The sequence below is a fragment of the Panthera tigris genome, chromosome F2 (assembly GCF_018350195.1).
Source record: "Panthera tigris isolate Pti1 chromosome F2, P.tigris_Pti1_mat1.1, whole genome shotgun sequence".
Classification (NCBI taxonomy): Eukaryota; Metazoa; Chordata; class Mammalia; order Carnivora; family Felidae; genus Panthera; species Panthera tigris.
In genome coordinates, this window is record NC_056676.1 from 6,357,741 (window position 1) to 6,372,692 (window position 14,952).

Below are 14,952 nucleotides of genomic sequence, written 5' to 3' on the forward strand. Positions count from 1 at the left end.
AGTGTTTGAGTTAGAAACATTCCTATCATGAGGATATAATGGGATGATGGACATATGGGAAAAATTTACTAGGAAACGAATTTGGACCGGGAATCACAGTGTATTAATTTGCAATTTAATAGTTGCACTATTCTCTACTCAGACTGTGAGATAACAGGAAATATACAATATTGGTCTCTGCCCCCAGTTTCTGTGCACATTATGGAATTTCTAAGTTCCGTTAAACCCTTGTCATTTGTAAGTGATAAGAGCACTAGGAGCATCTTTTGCGCTAATATTTGGTCTTTGACCTCGGTTCCTAACACAGAGTTCCCAAATCCCTTGGCATTTCCTAGGCGATAAGAGTGTCTTGTGTTCCAATGACTCTGGGTGGGCCCCTGGATGGGAGGTGGTCACCAGAAAGACCAAGCCGTGGTTAAAACCCAGGAATGTTCCGTCGCAGCTCCCATTCTCCAGAGAAGGAAGAAGAGCTGGAAATGCGATTAATGATCCACCAAGTCTATGAGATGAAGCTTCCATAAAAATCACAAAAGTGTGGGGTTCGAAAGTCTCTGGGTTGGTGAGCATGTGGCAGTGCTAGGACAGTGGTGCCCTGGAGGGCACTGAAGCTCTGCACCCCTTCCTGCATACTTTGCCAACATAGCTCTTAAAACCTGGGCGTTCATCTGTAGCCTTTACCGCATCCTTTCATAAACTAGCAAATGCAAGTAAGGGTTTCCCTGAGTTTTGTGAGCTGTTTGAGCAAATGATCAAATCCAAAGGGTAGGAGGTCATTGGAAGTCACCTCTAATTTGTAGCCAAGTCAGACAGAAGTTGTGGGTAACTGGCTTTGGCTATTTGCAGATGACATCTGAAGGGGGGGACCGTCTCATGGGACTGAGACTGTGTGACCTATGGGATCTGCTACGATCTCCAAGCAGATAGTGTAAGAATTGATAGGACGCTCAGGTGATGTTTGCAAGGAGCTGCTTGTTGTGGGGAAAGTCCCCCATATCTGGTGTCAGAAGTATGAGGGTGGTAATGTGAGAGGAAAAGAGTCACACGGGAGGAAGACTCACGTTTTTCCTATACCAGATGTGACACACCTATATACTGAATACAAAGAACTATGGAAAACATGAATTAAATATCTCACTAAAGGTTTGCTTTGAGATCAGAACTGATTTCTGTCTAATGAGCTACTCTGAGGAGTAGACTGATACTAAATGCATAAGCTACGGTTTTGAAAGGCATGGTTTTATTCACAGATAATCTGAAGTCTTGCAAGTAAGCAATGATGCTATGAGTTCTGACTTATTTTTCCAGGATGTAAGAAAACACATATCGGGTGGCTCAGTGGGTTGACCATCTGACCCTTGATTTCAGCTCTCCCTCTTCCTCTGCCCCTCCCCTGCTCATGTGTGTGCACGCATGCAAGTTCTCCCTCTCTCAAAAAAATAATAATAATGATAATACATATGTCATCTAAGAACCCAAATTTTCAGCTCTTCTTTGGGATGAATGAATGTTTGTGTCCCCCAAAATTCATAAATTGAAGATCTAATCCCCAATGTGATGGTATTTGGGGTGGAATCTTTAGGAGGTAAGTTTAGATGAGGTCCTGAGGGTAGAAAGCTAATGAGTGGAATTAGTGCCCTTATAAGAGGAGACTGAAAAAAATGATCTCTCTCTGCCATGTGAGGATAAAATCTTTTTTCAAACCAGGAAGTGGGTCCTCACCAGGCCCCAAATTGACCAGTACCTTAATCCTAGGCTTTCCAGCTTCAGACAGTGAGAAATAAATGTTTAATGTGGAAGCCACCCAGGCTATGGTATTTTTTTAGCAGTTAAAGCTAGCTAAGACACACTCTTTATTTTTTAAGTTTATTTATTTTGAGGGGGAGAGAAAAAGAGAGAGCGTGTGAGTCCAGGAGGGGCAGAGGGAGAGGGACAGAAAAACAATCTCAAGCAGGCTCCGCACTGACAATGCAGGGTTTGAACTCACAAACCATAAGATCATGACCTGAGCAGCAATCAAGAGTCAGACACTTCACTGACTGAACCACTCGGCACACCCCCATTCAAAAAATAATTGCATGAATTGGTTTACTACCTTGTACTGTTACTTGAATTTCTTCTCTCAAGCGTGCTGACCACAAAGTATTGGATTTCCTAAAATTCTAAAATTGCACCAAACTCTGTCAACTATCTTCATGGTCTCAGATTAGAGATTAGAGAAAAAGGCAACTTCATCACCTACTCTGTGCCCCTTGGACCAAGGAGGATCTGCTGGAGAGAGAATTAGAAAGTGACCGAGTTGATGGGATTTTAGGAATTCTGACTTATTATCGAGAGACTTGAACGAAGAAATCCAGGCGTTCTCAAAATAGAGCACAAACAATTTTCAATGCAAGAAGTTTTGTGTATACACTGTTATATTATAACACCATTATATTCTAAAGTACAGTTCATAAAAAAGGACTGAATTTGGCCAGCATGTCGAATACTGGGACGCACCCGTCCATGTCATTTTCCTTCTTTCTCTCTCGAAAATGCTGTTTCAGGGCTTGGCCTGAGTGTCACTATTTCTGGAAGGGTAACTGACATTGCCTCCTCATTACTCTTCGTCATTCTCAAGCCAAAATATTTCAAAGATCTCAGCAGGTGTAATCAATCTTCACATCTATTCTTCAGCATTGGTGAGTGCCATGTAAGCCACTGAAATATCACCGGCTACCTACTTAATTAAAACTGTAAGCATCTTGGTGGAATTATTTTAATACTTTCTTTAGCTTAGAAGTCCTTTTGGAGGGTGGATGCCGAAATGGCTTCTTAGGTCTGCCATTCCACAGTACCTCAGACAAGGTGGATGAAACAACAAAAATTTATTCGCTCACAATTCTGGAGGCTAGAAGTCAGAGGTCAAGATGTCAGCCGAGTTGGTTTCTTCTGAGGCCAATCTCCCCGGCTTGAAGATGGCTGCCTTCTCCCTGTGTCTTTGCATGATCTTTATCTGTACATATCTGTGGCCTCGTTCCTTTTCTTAAAAGGACACAAGTCATGATGGATTAGGGCCCATCCTAATGATTTTAACTTAACTACCTCTCTAAAGACCCTAGCTTCAAGTATAATCACATTCTGAGGGGGCTTAGGACTTCAACATGGACTTGGGGGATGCGGGATACAGTTCAGCCATCATAACACATGCGGTATGGTGAATGAGCAATGGGACTAAAACTCAAAGCTCTGGGTTCCGATTTCAGCTCAGACACTTACCCATGATAGTAGCTTGGACAGGTCCCTCAGCCTCCCAGGGTTTTGGCTTCCTTGTATGCCTTATGTTGGTGCTCCTCCCGAGGTCATCATGACTTCCTCCAGAGGAGACGCGAGGGGGAAAACCATTTTATGAGGCATGTTTCTAGGGCTTGCCCCCGGCCTCCTGGCCTTGAGAATCTGGCTGGTTAGCACTCTCCAAAACAGCCATATTAGTTGGGCTCAAAGAGACCAGCAGATGCTCTGGGGCACTGGAGGGAGAGCTGAGCACATCTGCCTTATGGTCAGGCTCCATTTTGAGTCAAAATGGCCACAAGCAGGACATCTGTATGCTAAAGTCAGAACAAAGGAGTATTTGCAGGATCCCGCTGGAATGTTCCTCACCTCTGATGGCTTGATGCACTCTTAGTCATTACATGGACACTTCTGCTAAGGGAAAAAAATTACGTCCTCTAGCTAGAACAAGTCCAGGGAATAGTGCCAGAAAATGGTGGCCAAACTCTGTATCCAGCCCCCTTTCCTATTTTATAGGAAATTTAAGTTAATTAAAATTAAATAAAATGGACAGGCACCTGGGTGGCTCAGTCGGTTGAGCGCCAACTTCGGCTCTGGTCGTGATCTTGCGGTTCGTGGGTTCAAGCCCCACGTCGGGATCTGTGCTGACGGCTCAGAGCCTGGAGCCTGCTTCAGATTCTGTGTCTCCCTCTCTCTGCCCCACCCATGCTCATGTTCTGTCTCTCTCTGTCTCAAAAATAAGTAAATATTAAAAAAATTTGTTTAATTAAATAAAATGTAAAAGTCAGTTCTTCAGTCACATTAGCCACATATCAAGTACTTAATGACCCTACGTAGCTAGTGGCTACCATATTGGACGGTGCAGATACAGAACATTTCTATCATATCAGAAGATTCTGTTGGTTCTATATTTTATTTCCTCAAGACACATGATTATCACTCATGTATTCGGTTATTGTACAGATAATATTAACATTATAATAATATAACACAACATCAATAATAACAATAATAATAGTCTGCACTTCTATAGTACTTGGAAGCACTTCATATATGTAATTCATTTAATTTTTACAACGGGCTTAATTCATGTAATGCATTAAAGGATGGATGGATAGCAGATGGCTTCAAGCAGTCTCAGAGAGGTGAGGTAAAAGACAGAAATAGGAAAAATGGAGGGGCATCTGGGTGGGTCAGTCAGTTAAACATCCGACTTTGGCTCAGGTCATGATCTCACAGTTCCGGAGTTCAAGCCCCACATCGGGCTCTGTGCTGACAGCTCAAAGCCTGGAGCCTGCTTTGGATTCTGTGTCTCCCTCTCTCTCTCTGCCCCTCCCCAGCTCACACTCTGTCTCTCAAAAATAAATAGACACTTAAAAAAAAGAAATATGAAAAATGGAACCCAAGTAATGATATTCTAATCTGATATTTGCTACTAGGAAACATGAATTTGGTTTTGTTTTATGTTTCTTTAAATGTATAAGATGAGTGTCTTTTAGATAATTCACTTTACCAAAACCACAGAAAAAAGAAAAGTAGTCTTAGATGATGAAGCAACACAGATTTATGTGGCAGCAAGGAAACATTTATACTTACGAAACACATTAAGGGTAACTCAACATAATTAGCGGGGTTAATAGTACTGAAGGTGATTTCTATGGTAACTCAGTACATCAATTCTGTGCACATTATTCATTCCAGAGATTGGTTTTCAAGCTACAGACTCATAGCTTGTAAAAATTAAAATATCCATTAAGTAACACAATTACCTCTGCTCTTTAATCGGTGGCTAGGTTTCCATGAAGGATTGATGTTCAGTTTATTCCTATTGATGATTTGTCTGTTGACCCTCCTAAGAGCTTCAGATCGCACTCGTGACAAGCCCCTTTCCAAAAGGAATATACATTTCATAATAATAATAATTACGGATATTATGTTTTCTCTGATCAGTCTGCAGGAAATGAACTGCTCACCTTTGGAATCAATAGCCATTTAATGCAGAAAAGCAATTAGCGAAATTGCAACCTAATATCCTACAACCTACTCATCCACCTCTAAAAGGTAGATAATTTATTCCCTATTGACTAGTGAAATGAGCCCTAAGGTTAGTGCTAAGTATTATTTACAGAGAGAAGTTCTTCAGTTTCCCAGCAGTCAAATACAACCCGTACCCTGTAGTACCAAAGGTAATATTTCAAATTAAAGTAGACCCCACCTTCCCAAAGTCTCATCCCCTTCCCAACACAACCACTTTTACAACAACTTGGGCTCCAATTGTTCGCACTTTTTGACCTTGAACAAGTCATCTCACTTCTCTGAGCCTCTGTTCTTATCAATAAAATAATCTTACAAGGCTATTGTGTGTTAATAGAATAATATGAGCCAAGGCCAACATATACAGGTTATCAATGTATATTACCTTGGCTAATAAATCCTGGGATTACATTTGTGATTACAGACAGATGTTCCTTCATAGAAGCTATGCCATTCTACTGTTGAGTTTCGCTGATGTGGTTTCCTGGGTTCTAATTTCTACACAAAGCACAAAAATGAAGTCTTCTGGCATCATGTGGTTTTAGAAGGACCGACTGAAGCTCCTCATTTTGTATTGAGTCTACTCCCACCCACACAGTTCCTCTCCAGGGGCACATAAATACTAAGCCAGCTGAGAAAAGTAGATGATGAAATGAGTCCGGAAAGGACAGAACAGAGTCCGTTCTGCTCTATCTCCTTGCAGAGTTTAACATTTGGGTCACTCTCCTCAGTGTGCTCTTCTCCCTTAGCCTGGCACAGTGTTATTTGCCTCTTCCTATCTTTCTGCCTGAAGCTATTCTGTTTAGGTATTCTTTAATATCCAGTGCAGTGCTCTGTTCTTATCACATTTGATAAGAAACTATGCTGTGTGTGTCTTCATCCATTCTGAAAATATTTATCAAGCAGCTACTTTGGGCCAGACTGTGAGCAGATGTGGGTCCTGCCCTCCAGAAGCTCCCAATCGGAAGGAAAACCATTCTGGGTGAGCAGATAAACAACGAATACAGAGCGTGCCAGGACCACCTCTAGCCAAGGGCTTCCTCCATTCACAAAGGGAATTAAACCGGATAAAGCTGATCACGGACCACCTTCATAACTCATCCCGCTTGCTCTCAGCCAGCTCCGCTACTCTGTTCTGTGCTCCATGACACTCCCCCCCTTTTCACCCACAACTCGTTGCAGGAGGTTGAAGAGGCCTCTCTCAGCTTTAATTATCAGCCTGCGGCCACCCTGCCTGCTATGCCTTCAGACCCTGTGCTTCCGCCCATCAGAGTCCAGAGCCCTCCTCTCGACCTTTCCCACAGCCCCTCACCCTCTTCCCCCTTCCTCTAGGTCAGAGGTTCTCAAAGCGTGGTCCACAAATGCTCAGGAGACCCTTCCAGGAGTGTGCAAGTTCAAAACTGTTCTCATAATAATGCTTAGACATCTCCCATTGCGTGGACAGTAGTACTGTCCCATCGATGGGTAAAAGTTTACCCATCCTGCAAAGCTGCCGTGCTTTGCAGGAATCAAGGCGTGGCACCGAGCTGTGCCAGTGTTCATGCAATTCATCACCATGGTTTCCTTTAAAAAGCCAGTTTGGGGGCACCTTGGTGGCTCAATCAGTTAAGCATCCCACTCGGGCTGAGGCCATGATCTCATCGTTCATGAGTTCAAGCCCCGCATGAGGCTCTTTGCTGTCAGCACAGAGCCTGCTCAGGATCCTCTGTCCCCCTCTCTCTCTGCCCCTCCCTGCTCATGGCGCTCCCTCTCTCTCTCTCTCAAAAATAAATAGATAAATCTTTAAAAATAAAATAGAATTTTAGAAGTTCCCAACACTTAAAGATTTTTTTCATCATGAAGTCAGTAGCAATACTAACAAATATAAGTTCTGACATCGTATATGAAACGGAAGATCTGCAGAACACAAAAAACCAATATTTTCTGAATTACCAGTGCCTGACAGTATGAGAGCAGAGTGGGGTAAAGTTCCATCCAAGGCGAGAGCTCGCCGGGTGCATCTGAGTGCCCAGAGTACCCCAGGTTTGCCCACCAGGTTTCAGCCTTTATCCTGCAACTAACCCTTCAGAAATGGGGCTAATTAGCTTGGTGATCATTTCACAGCATATACATATACTAAATCTTCATGTCGTACACTTTAAATACCTACACTTTTAATATGTCAATTATACCTCAGTAAAGCTGGAGAGGGTGGGGACTACGACTTTCTGAATTTGGTACATCAAAGAATATCCGCGATTATCTGAAAAGGCTATTAACCTAGCCTTCCCTGGCCCAACCAACCACACGTGTGAGACTGAGTCTTCTTTACGTATCGTAGCAGATTAAATGCAAAAACAGGCATGATAACTCAGCTACCTTTCTATTAAGGCAGACGCTAAAGAAATTAGTGAGTCACACAATACTACCCTTCTCACTGAATTTTCTTCATTTGGGAAGTTACAGTTTTCTGGGTCCTATAAATATTATTGTCATTTTTAAGTGAATTTAATAAATATGTATTTTAAACTTTGTCGGGTTTAATTACTGACATGGAAAATACAAATAGAGATAACTCACATAAATAAAAGCTCTTTCGGCCTCCACAATTTTTAGGAACATGAATGCAGGCTCATCCTACCCATGAGAGGTGGACACAAGCTTTGGGGAACCCAAAAGCCACTGAAGTCTCACAGGGATCGGGGAAGGCTTCATAAAGGAGGACTTTTAGGAGCTGTCGTTTGGAGACTACCTAGGAAAAAGTTTCTTTGTGTCCTCCTTAGATGGTAAGCTGTCTAAAGGGGTACAATGCAAGTGGAGTAATGCAGTGGAGGAATTCTAAACCAGGAATCAGAAAAAAGAGGATATTGCTGTTTCGTAATATAGAGCTATTGATTGATCATCCATGCGGCTCAGCCTCCTGACTTATAAAAGGCAGATATTATATTAGGACCACCTCTAAGGTCCCTTTTACATACAAGTGATGCTAGTCTGTTTTTGATGATGAAGCACTGTTTTCAATCTACAGAAACTTACAAGGAATTCCCAAAAATATTTGAAAAACAGCCCATTATATTGAGAGTCACTAAAAGTCATATTTTCAGAGATTTTTTTAGTGATAGAAACAATGTTTATAATATGATATTAATGGAAAATTATATACAAAGTTGTATGCATACTATGATCGTAAATTTACTAGAAGAAATATGTGTATACATATCTTTACAAATAGTTATCTCATGGTGACAGGATTACTGAATATTGATATCTTCTTTGTACTATTTTCTGAGCATAATCAGGAAGGTTTTTTTTATATCTTAGAATTGCTTATTTCTTATAATAGCACTGTAAAAAAAAAGAAGCTATCATTTTTAATCTATAAGTGAGCATGTATGAAGCAAACCAAAAAAAAAAAAAAATGCCCATTTTTCTAGAAGTTAGAAATAAAAGTCCAGCTCTCTTACCATTAAAACCACTAAGGTATATCACCTTTTTCTGATTGTTTTATTCTCTGAGCCCTAGATATCAGGATTCACACATCCTTGCTTGATCAAGCTCTGGAAACGTGGCCCAGCTTGTAGCAAATCTTGGTAATGGTCCCACACTATCCATTCTCCCTTCCTGGGCACAAAGCCATCAAAACAGGGACTACATTTCCCAGCCTTACTTGCAGGTGGGTGTGGCCATGTGACTCATGCTTAACAGACGGAAGCCTTGTGCTACTTCTGCCTCATTTCAGGAAGCTGCTTATGTCCCCTTCCTCTTTCCCACTTTTGACTGACTAGGAAATGGCAACCAACTAATGCCAAGAAACCTACTGGCACCCTGAGATGATATCTATCTGTTGAGAAAGCAGAGCCAACTGAGGAGCCCGGCCACCAAGATAACCTCATGAAGCAACCCCGCTTAATTTGCCCAGGGCTTTCTGGCCAGGTCTGGACTGGTATGTAAAAGAGAAATAGACTTCTAGCCTGGCAAAGCAACTCCCTTATGTGTCTTTTTGTGCCAAAACTAACGTATAGTTGAAGACTGTTTCTTGATAGCTACATATTGCCTCTGCCATATTCACAAGTTCGACTCAGACTGTCGAGGGCTAATTCATCATCAAGAAGCAAAATCAATGAGCAGTATAACCCTATCTCAAAGCCATGAGAGGCTGCAGTTCAAAGTTCTCCAACTTCGTAGTTCAAAGTTGGGAGTGTCGTCAAGGAACTGAGCCTACTAACTCTACCATAAATACACATTTCTTTTTTTCCCACAGATACTTCTACACTTCTTTGGGGCGTCTTCTTGCCAGATTGTTTTCCAAACGCTTCAGGGAATGTGAAATGTGAGTGAGATATTATTAGTAGTCCTTAAAGTGTATTATGATGAAGATACCCATAATTTTTTTTTTATCCATTTCTAAAACTCCAAATCTGGGGCTTTAATTTAAGGAAGTACTTAATTTTTAAAACGAAAAAAGTGTCGGGAAACCTGGGTGGCTCAGTCAATTAAGCATCTGGCTCTTAATTTCGGCTCAGGTCATGATTTCAGGGTCATGGGATTGAGCCCACATCCAACTCTGCACTGACAGCAAGGATCCTGCTAGAGACTCCCCCTGCCCGACTCTCTCTCTGCTCACGCTCTTTCTCTCTCTCTCTAAAAAACTAAAAACTAAAAAATAAAATGGAAACAGCATTATACAGAAACTATACATTATTTTAATATTTTTAACAAAGAAAAGTACAAACATTTAAATCTCCAGAAATTGATGATGGTTAAGTAAATCATGGTACCGCCTCTCTACGGTGTTTTATAAATATGTCGGGAATTAAATGATTAACATTAAAGGAAAATAAAATGATACACCTAACACAAGGTAAGTCAGGAAAACTGAATAAAAATTTTATTTTTACTATGACTTTAACTATGAAACATAACACATACCCATTAGGACAAGAAGTAAAGAAAACAGAAAACTGAGGGATTATGGATTATAGAGCTGATACTCTGGATGATGCTGTTTTCTCTTTTTTAGCTGTGTGTTCCTGTTGCTTTAGGACTACTTGAGCAATGAATAGCTGTCCATTTAAATTTTTTTTTACATCTCTCTTCCAAATTTATGAGAACATATGCTCACCGAAGAATACGATGCCTTTCAGCGGCACATCACCACTCTTCCCAATGTCCCCAGCCTGCGTAGCCAATATACAGCCACATAGCAACGCTTCCATGGTTTTCTCCATGTTCAAACAATGCATACCTAGAGTCATATTGTAGGGACGCTATTTTGTTGAAAGTTATTTTTAGAAAGCAAGAAAGCGAGAGAGAAAGAGAAAGAAAGAAAGAAAGAAAGAAAGAAAGAAAGGAAGAGAGGAAGGAAGAGAGGAAGGAAGGAAGGAAGGGTGTATGGTACTAGATGGATTACCTGCTATGCCTGAGTCATTTAATAGCACATCCTTGATATCTCTTTAAATCAGTCTTTTCTTTTAATGACTGTAAAGAAATACATTTAACATTTTAAAACAAACATAAAACAGAAGGCATTGCCTTCCAATTACGCTTTGTGCCCCTCACCCCACCACCGGCATTTTGAGTGAAATGTCACAAAGGTACGTACACAGCTCTCTTGACCTGCCTGTGAACTTGGCAGAAATCACATCACTAGCTTCAATGCAGTCTGAGGGTCCGTGTAACCAAGGAGAACTATTCGGCCCGCATATTGCAGGACTAAGGCCGGCTTTTTCCTCGGCAGACCCAGGAGAGGCTCCAACAACAATGTCCTCCCATACCAACATCTGCTCTGTGCTCTGATAGTTCGGCAGTGATGCAGGATCTTTGCTATTGCTTCCATCTCCAGAATATCTGCAGCACTTGATAGAGTTGGGGAGAGCTTTCAGGGCATCGGTAACTCATTGTTCTTTTCTTCTTCCTGTTCGAAATACAGGTCTTTGGGGACTCTGAGACGACGGTCCTTCAATCAAAATCAAATAATTCACAAATTCAACTTTGCCAGCGGGTGATATGAGGTAACCGAAGAAACACTGTAAGATTTGGCTGGTGGCTTAAACAATTGAATTAAAAACTGAATTAAACTTGGCTATCTCAAATTCTGAACTTGCTTTATGAAATGATTCAGAAGATCTCTCAGAGATTTCATTTACTGAGTACTTTTGTCTTCCCACATCACCTCGTCCAGCAGAATGTATCAAGTCTTCACCTACGCCTTATGCAAACACACAGATATCCTTGAGATTATTTCCTTTGTCAGTAAAATATCTCATTTGATTATAAGCCACTTCTTTTTTTTTTCAACATCATTTACTCTTCGGAATTAATAGGATCGGAGTTAATTGCACGGATGGATGTGAAGACAAAAACCCAGAACATTGGAAAGTAGAATAACCATCTTTCTTACGACTGCACAGTTCATAAACTCGAAGGCTTAATATATCATATGAAGTCACTCTCCCGAGACCAATATGAATACAGAAAAGGCAAGAGAAATCAGAGATACGCATACACCTTCCATTTGTGTAGCTCAGAGGAGCAGAAAAGGTTTTGATTAAAGGCTTTAAACTGGCCACGAAAGACAATACTTTGTAGAGTCACTGATCGAGAGGAAAACTGGCAGAGCCCACAAAAGACTATAGCACGTCCACACAGCACAAAATCATATGGAGAACTGCCTGGTTCATTTGAGTCACGGAGAACTCCACAGGGGAGAAAGCTAAGGTTTTCTTTAATCCGCTTGGAAACTTCCTCATCAATTGTTTTGACATTAGAGGCAACCATTATATGTTGGTCCCAAATCTCACTGCTTAATTAATGACCTTCTCTTTGTCCGTGAAGATCAACTAATGTGTTTCACTTCAACAGGCGGAGAAGTGGAGAATGGCCGAGCAGCCCCGCAAGACTGTTAAAGTTCATTCAGTTGTGCATCAGGGATGAGACACAAGGCTGGTCCCCACTCCATGCACCGATCGTGTCCTAAGCTGTTCTCTCGAGGCCTTGCTCTCCGACTGGGGACAGGTTTCCCCACTCACATCATGCTGCCCCGTGACTTCCCCAGCAGCAGCAATCCCTACTCACTTGAGAAACTGAGGATCTGTGGAAATACACCATTTTCATACAATGTCAGAGAGTTAACAGACTCCCTGGAACCCATTCCTGGGTCTTTGGTAAGAATCACGGCCAGTTTCCAGTGTCATCGGGTGGAATGCAAACCCAAACCCTTGACCTTCGTTTATAAAACTACCCTGCTCAGGAAGCACCCCATGTACCACAATGTTCAGATAAAGTGCACAAGGAGGGACCTGGAGAAGAAGCAAAGGTAGAAATCAAACATTGTCAGAGGTCATTTAAAATTTTTTTTTAATATTTTTATTTATTTTTGAAGGAGAGAGATCCAGAGCATGAGCAGGGGAGGAGCAGAGAGAGAGGGAGACATAGAATTTGAAGCAGGCTCCAGGCTGCGAGCTGTCAGCACAGAGCCCGACGCGGGGCTCGAACTCACGAACTGTGAGATCATGACCTGAGCCGAAGTCGGATGCTTAACCGACTGAGCTACCCAGGCGCCCCTGTTGGAGGTCATTTTAGACAAACTCATCCACTCAACAGATGGGGAAACAGAGAGCCAGGAAGTCCAGTGAACTGCGTGGGGTCACAAGTGAGGGATGGGTAGGTAAAGACTGAGGCCCAGGCCTCTGCACCTCTCTCTAGAGACTTCCTCCTGCCACGTGCACAGGAAAAACCATGGGATGATGCTGGCGTGTAGGAAACCAATAAAGAGCACTTTTTTTTTCTCCTTTGCGGGTCGTAATCCATTGAGAAATGAGGCAACTGGGCAACCAGTAGATGGAGTTTATAATGACATTTTTGTTGTTGTTAAGTCATTTTCAAGATATGGTTCTATACATGTGTCAGAGGATCCTGCTCACAGCCCACCCCACCCGAGAGGCTACAAAGCACGCATGTGGACCCAGGATTGCAGGAAGAGAGAAGGAAATGAATCCCTGGTGCTTTCCTGTTATTAATGGATTAGCGGTACCCGGTCGAGGTGGAGGGTCAGCTGCCAATCGGGTAACTCATGGCATGACCGGGGAAGAGAGGAAAGGGGAAGAGGTAGCAGACCGAGAGTGTTCCTCAAGTAGAGGCCCCTCCACCTGGAAACACACACAGCTGGACGTAGAGTGCATGCGTAGAGCTCTAATTCACAGGGCTGGCGTGCCCTTTATCTTGCCAATACCCAATGGCCACATCCCAGTGAGGCCTACCTCGTCCCACCCGGCTCCACGTGCTGGGCTGCCTAACGTATGTCTGTGTGGAACCTACCAGATGTAAGCAGGGACAGCATGGGCACGAACCATTTCCAGGGTCAACAGAGTAGGGTTCACTCCCTAGAGAAACCCTGGGCTTCTAAACCTCAGCAACACTGCTCCCCTGCAGGTCCTAGGGCTCTCCTCATGCCAGAGGTCCATTCTTTGCCAGAGGCCTGGCTCTCACTCAGGCAGGTGCTCCTGTCTGCCCCCCCCCCCAACCCCCGCTGCAGGGGTGGTATTCGCTGCCCCAAGGGGAGACAGTCTGAACACCGAGGGCCACTCACGGTCCATCAGAAGACAGACGCTCACCTACAGTTGAGTTCTTAGCCTATTGTGCCTCTGCCATAAAAGTGTGTGTGTGTGTGTGTGTGTGTGTGTGTGTGAGAGAGAGAGAGAGAGAGAGATGTTATCAATAAGAAGGTCTAGTCAAGATAAATCAGATAGTTTTATATTAATCTTTTGTTTCGCAAATAACTGTATCATAAAAATAAGTAATTTGGAAAGGCAGCCTCTGGTTGGTTTCTACATTGTTCTATTTAAGCCAGTGGAGTGAATACACTGAGGATTAGCACTGAGTTGTGTATTAATTACGTCTTCTTGTTTTCTGTATTCATGATGCTCGAACATCTGGGGCCTTGCTGACCTGGAGGGACTGCCCCTCCCAGGGGCAGACTTTCTGGAGACGGTAAAGTCTTTCCTAGGACAGCACGTGGGGTACACAAATGGATCAAGCCACAGCCCACACTCCCAACCATCCCCTTGATCTCACGCTCCGGGCCACTCTCCTCCTGCCCTAATCGCCCCAGGGCCGGACACCACACAACTAGGGACGCTCTTATGCCCAGAACCCCCTGAAATCAAAACTGAGCTTAGCTTGCTCAGCCTGCTTCCTGCCCACAAAACCACAATAAAGGCTCCTGCTGGCCCACAGGTCCTCTCTCTGTGTCTGCTCATCCCAAGTCCCTGCCTCCCCCTGCGGCCATGTGTGGAGCGCCATGCCTCCCTGTGTCTAGGGGACCGTGAGGAAAATAAAAACGTCTTCCTTCCAGGGAGCGTGCCCATATCTACACGTCTTACCAAACCTCATTTTTAAAAACTCCCAGGTGCTGTAGCTTTTAACACAAGTCAAAGGCTCCTCTCTCTCCAAACCAGCCAAGTGGAGGAAACAGGGAGGGAGACAGTGAAAAGGAGAGCCCCCAGCATCAGGCCCGACGACACCCCCTGCCACGCTGGCTGGGCTCCAGATGAAAGAGCACCGCGCCAGGAATGAGAAGAGGCACAGTGTTAATGAGGCACTGAGTTGTTTGGTCATTAAGATTTTTTAATGATAGAACATCAAGAGAACATGTTTCCAAGATACCTTCCAGAA